Below are 6,178 nucleotides of genomic sequence, written 5' to 3' on the forward strand. Positions count from 1 at the left end.
GACTAATGTAAGAGGGCTCTGGGAACCCTAAATAAAGGGGAATGCTGGGAACTATGATGTAAGTGGGGGGCTCCAGTTCCCAGAGATCCCTTTACATCAGAAACAAAACGATAAATATTCCTCCTGCGCTGCCAATACCCTTAAACAAACCTGGATGGTTATAGTACCTGCCTATAACACCAACAGTATCAAAAAAAGTGAATAGGAAAATGATGCTGCTTTACCCAATGACTGAGGAAACTTAACCCACTGAGGTGACTCAAATCAAATATTAAGTGGATAAAGAATAATGAAGAAATCACATACCACATACATGAAACATACATATAAATAATCATGACCCAATGTGTAAACAATATAAATTTTGGATGATGATTAATCACATGACATGTGCATAAACCATGTGAAACAAAACTGTGCACAGTTCTAATAGATCTGTGTATCTTCAAAACTTGTGACAATCCGGTGACCACTGCAACGAGCAATCCACCACCAGCTAGCGTGCACGCTCACCTCCAGGCTGCGACCCACAGGGTCAACCAGCTTCAACAGAACTCAGAACGATCCTATTCCTGTATATCCCCTCGGCAGTAAACAGGGCAATCCTCTTGACGGAAAACAGTAAACACTCATGAGCGTACCAGCAGTAGTGATGTCTCCTCATGGAAAAAGCCAGACAATCTCTTCAGTAGTTACAAGTCACCAAGAGGTATTTACTCCTTTACCCCGGAGACAGGGTGCTTGGAAGGGAGATTCTATTGTGAACTCCTTTTAGAAATACTGCAGTAGGAATCCTGTTTCATGGGTGTTCCCGTTAGGGCCTCATTCACACTAGACTCTTCTGATCATTTTTATCCTGCTATGCTGGGGGAGCCGTGCTGCTAGCTGCACATCCGTCCTCATTCAGGTCCCATCCTTCTGAGCTCCAATCCATCCTTGTTTGGGTCCCATCCCTCTGAGCTCCCATCAATCAGAGGGATGGGACCCGAACGAGGATGGATGTGCAGCTAGCAGCACGGCTCCCCCAGCATAGCAAGATAAAAATGATCAGAAGAGTTTAGTGTGAATAAGGCCCTAACGGGAACACCCATGACACAGGCTTCCTACTGCAGTATTTCTAAAAGTAGATCACAGCACTAAGAGAGGTACGGAAATTAGCAGCCCCACAGAAAACAGCCCAGTCCAGTGGGGCCGCTAATTTGCATAGGCTCGGCGCCAAGGGGTTAATCACAAAATCACATTTTTTTTTAACCAGATCACCATTAATCCCACTCTGGCGCTCAGGTGTGACCAGCCAAAAAAGCTCTGAACCAGAGTTGAAGCCTTCACTATATTGGAGTCTTTGCAGCAATACCTGGAATTGTCAAAACAAGGACCGTGGACAATCTAAACAAAAAACAACAGACCAGAGAAGCGCATGCCCTAGTAGTGCAATAAACTTCTCTATTATTATACAGGATTTATATAACGCCAACAGTTTGCTCAGCGCTTTACATTATAGCGTGAGACAATACAGTAACGATACAGTTCAATACAAGAGGGATTTGAGGGCCCTGCTCCTTGGAGCTTACAATCTAGGAGGGAGGGGTTAGTGGTACAAAAGGTAGTAACTGTGGGGGATGGAGTGGTTGAAAGAGTAGAAGATTCCAGTATTAGATGAGGGCAGGATAGGATTCCCTGAAGAGATAGGTTTTCAGAGATCGCCTAAAAGTGAGCAGACTAGGCGACAGTCTGATAGATTGGGGTAGAGAGTTCCAGAGGATGGGGGAAGCCCTGGAGAAGTCCTGGAGACGAGCATGGGAGAAGAAGACAAGGGAGCTAGAGAGTAGGAGGTCTTGTGAGGAGCGGAGAGTACGGTTTGGGTGATATTTAGAGACAAGATCTGTGATGTAATTTGGGGCAGAGTTATAAATGGTTTTATACGTCATTGTCAGTGTTTTGAATTTTATCCGTTGGGCAACGACAAGCCAGTGGAGGGATTGGCAGAGAGGGGTGGCAGATACAGAACAGTTAGTAATTTGGATGAGTCTGGCAGCAGCTTTCATGATGGACTGAAGAGGGGATAGCCCTCGATGAGGTAGGCCAATGAGGAGGGAGTTACAATAGTCGAGGCGAGATATAAGAAGGGAGTGAATATGTTGCTTAGTGGTTTCCGAGGTTAAGAACGGTCATATCTGGGAGATGTTGCGGAGGTGAAGTCTACAAGATTTGGACAGCGATTGGATCTGGGGCTGAAAGGACAGATGGGAGTCTAGGATTACACCTAGTACCCTGGCATGAGGGGAGGGACTGATGGTTGTATTATTGATCTTGATGGAGAAGTCAGCGCAGGGGGTACAGGCTGGGGGGAATACTAAGAGCTCAGTTTTGGAAAGATTGAGTTTGAGGAAGTGGAGTGACATCCATGCCGATATGTCACTTAGTAGGCTAGTAATGCGAGTGGAGACTGAAGGGGTGAGGTGAGGGTAGAAAGATAGATTTGTGTGTCATCAGCATAGAGATGGTAATTGAAGCCGTGGGAGTTTATCAATTGACCAAGGGAGGAGGTGTAGATGGAGAAGAGAAGGGGTCCAAAGACAGAACCTTGAGGGACCCCTACGGAGAGGGGGAGTGAAAAGGAGGAGCAGCATTATAGGTAACGCTGAAGGAGCGCTGCGATAGGCAGGAGGAGAAAGCGGAGTCTCTGAGGCCAAGAGAGTGGAGTTTTGAGGAGGAGGGGATGGTCAACCGTATCAAAAGCCACAGAGAGGTTGAGTAATAAGAGTACGGAGTAGTGGCCATTGGTTTTAGCAGTTAGTAGATCATTAGTGAGTTTTAGTAGGTCAGTTTCAGTGGAGTGTAGTGAGCGAAAGCCAGACTGTAAAGGGTCAAGAAGGTTGTTGTCGGTGAGGTGGGAGCTCAGGCGATTGTAGACTAAGCTTCAAGGAGTTTAGAGGTAAATGGCAGCAGGGAGATGGGTCTTAAGTTGGTGGGGTCCAGGGAGGGCTTTTTAAGAATTGGAGTGATGTGCGCATGCTTTAGAGGGGAGGGGAAGGCACCAGTAGAGAGGGAAAGATTGAAGATGTGAGTGAGGGAGCATAGGATGGAAGAAGAGGGTGACCGTAGTAGTGAGTGGACAGGATCCAGAGGACAGGTAGTGAGGCAGGCTTCTGAGAAAACCTTAGTGACCTCTTCAGTAGTAGCGAGGTAAAAAGAGGAAAGTGTTGAGGGAGGCTTAGTATAAGGAATGCTGAAAGGGGTGGATGTCTGTGCAGTGGCGATGTCCCTAGGAATTGCGTCAATCTTGTTCTTGAAATGATTTTCAATCTTGTGAGCTGTGAGTGAGGTACTGGGTGGAGGTGGAGGCGGAGAAAGTAGAGAGTTAAAAGTAGAGAAGAGACGACAAGGACTGGAAGACTAGTTATTAATAAGATTGACTAAGTAGGCTTGTTTGGTAGCATGAAGGGAGGAAGTGTATGTTAAGAAAGCAGATTTGTATCAGGTGAATGCTTGGTGGGATTTGGTTTTACGCCATAATCGCTCCAGTGCACGACTATGTTGTTTAAGATTTCTGGTGTGGTCAGTCTGCCAAGGTTGTAATGGTCGGGGCCTGATGATTCGTGTTGTTGGGGGGCAAGCGAGTCTAATGCGGGTGAAAGCGAATTGTTATAGACAGCAGTGGCCAGGTCAGGGCAGGACAGGGGAGAGATACTGTCATAGAGTTGGTCAGTTGCAGAGTGGAAGGTAGCAGGGTTCAAGTTGCGGAGGTTTCTGCTTGTAATTGTTTGCTGCTTGGAGGGATAGGTGTTTGAGAATGAGGAGACTGTGAAGGTGATGAGATTGTGATCAGAGAGAGGAAAGGGGGTGTTTGTGAGGTTGTAGGGAGTACAAAGATGAGAGAAGACAAGGTCTAATGTATTCCCATCACAGTGAGTGGAGGCTGTATACACTGTGCTAATGCAAAAGATGAGGTTATGTTGAAGAGTTGGGATGTAGCCGGGTTATTGACATTAATAAGGATGTTAAAGTCTCCGAGAATGATAGTGGGTAGTTCAGAGAAGAGAAAGTAGGATAGCCAGGCGGAGAAGTCATCAAGAAAGCGGGACACGGGACCAGGGGGCCGATAGATCACTGCGATCCTCAGAGAAATGGGAGAGAACAGCCGGATGCAGTGAGTCTCGAAAGAAGAGAAGGATATAGAGGGAGGGTTACAGAGGACTTGGAAGGTGCTCGGTGGCGATAGAAGCAAACCAACCCCACCACCTTTTTGACCACTGGGTCTGGGTGAGTGGGTCCAGATGAGGCCTCCATAGGAAAGTTCTGCGGGGGAGGCAGAATCTGCTGCTTGAAGCCAGGTTTCTGTAATTGCTAGTAGGTCAAGGGAGCGGGAGACAAAGAAGTCATGGACAGAGGTGAGCTTATTACAGACCGAGCGGGCATTCCAGAGTGCACATGAAAAAGGGAGGGTGGTTTTTGGCAGTACGGGGACAGATATTAGATTGAGGGGATTGCGGCTATTCACGGAAGAAAGAGGATGCCTTGTGTGTGGGTGAAGTAGTGGAGGACCAGGGTTTGGGGAGATATCCCCAGAGGTTAGGAGAAGAAGAAGCAAAAATAAATTGACACATAATGCACTCACATGCTCCTGGAATGACACCAAGCTCATCATACAACTGTCAGAATCCACCTCCAGAAGCCTTGTATGGATGCCACTAGATGAAATCCACTTGGCTCAAGCCTCTTCTCCCTGTTTCTGTGTGTTAGGAAGGAAAGAGAACAGCAGAGAGCCGGCCACAATAGCAGCTTGTGTATGACAGCTGCCAGGAATATGGAGGACCGACAATCATTCAGTAGAGTGGCATGGGCCCAAAGGAGGCTGTGCGGGTTGCCATAGGTTTGAGGTTGAGGGCCAGAGGTTGAGCATGCCTGCACTTACCTGTACGAAAATTCTCAGTACATATGAATGTCGTTCAAAAATAAAGATTTCCTTTGCTTTTCAATTTTGGAATGAAAGAACTTTACCGAATAAAAACCACATAAGCTATTAGAAAAAAATCTTCTATCCTGCTCCTTTGAATTTTCTTGTCACTGCGGTTGAAAATGAACGTTCATTTGACCCAATAATGATTAGAAAAATTAATATTTTTACAATTTAAAATGCCTAAAGGAATTTTACTAGTGTATGTCAGCTTGAGGGAAAGGATTGTTCAGTATGAGCACTGCGAGCTCAGTGCAGGCATCCACAGAGTCACTACCTGTCCTGACTGATACACGAGTCAGGTTCAAGAATGCACACTTTGGGTGCTGTGTTGTGAAGGGATTCTAAAGGGTGTGTAATCTGGGATAGCTCTGGAATGACCACCAACCAGTTTGGTGAAAGAAAAGCAGTTCATTTATTGGGATCACAGATAAACACAAAGACCGCGTACTTCAGCCAAAGTCTATAAACAGGCCAAAACCTGGTATCAGAAGCTAAACCTTAAACTCACCACTAATCTTCGGTGCTATACAGGGGTTAGGCTACATTGGGGGGTCAGCAGCCCATGCCTCAGCTTGTCTGAGAGCTTCCACTTGCCACACAGCTTGTGAGCCTTTCTGCCACTTACTTCCCCCTGCTGATTTCCCTCTGGGACTTAACCCTTTTGGGACCAAAGGCCTGTGTCAGGAATGGACTTGCCAATAGTGGTGGGACTCACCTGCCTTGTGGGCTGCAGTACCAGGGCTGGCCAGTGGGTGCTCTCAACAACCAGAGGTTCACTTCGGCAATAAGCCATCACCTGGGGCTGATTGCAGGTGTATTTAAGGGATGGCCAGACCTGCAGTCTGTGCCTTGGTGTGTGTTTTTCCATGGGCCCCTGTACCTTGTAACCTGCATTCCTGTTCCTGTTCTTGTTCCTGTTCCTGTCTGACTTGTTGCCGACCCTGCCTGATCCTGACCTCTGTTGAATTCTCCTGTTTGATCCCTGGCTTGTGACCCTGACCATTCTCTCCACCTGTTCCTCCTGTACCTACCTGTCCGATAGTTATCCACCCGGCCTGCCTGACTACGTTGTGCTCTATATGTGTATGTACCTGTGTATCTATATCAGTTTAGATTTGGGTTTGTTTCACCTTGTTGTATGTATTTGTGTTAGCTTGGGTTTTGGTGCACTGCGTTTATGTTTGTACTGTTAGTCTTTAATAAAGCGTCTTATTTATA

Source organism: Staurois parvus, unplaced genomic scaffold (assembly GCF_062004578.1).
Source record: "Staurois parvus isolate SC_StPar_1 unplaced genomic scaffold, SC_StPar_1.0 ptg000376l, whole genome shotgun sequence".
Taxonomy (NCBI): domain Eukaryota; kingdom Metazoa; phylum Chordata; class Amphibia; order Anura; family Ranidae; genus Staurois; species Staurois parvus.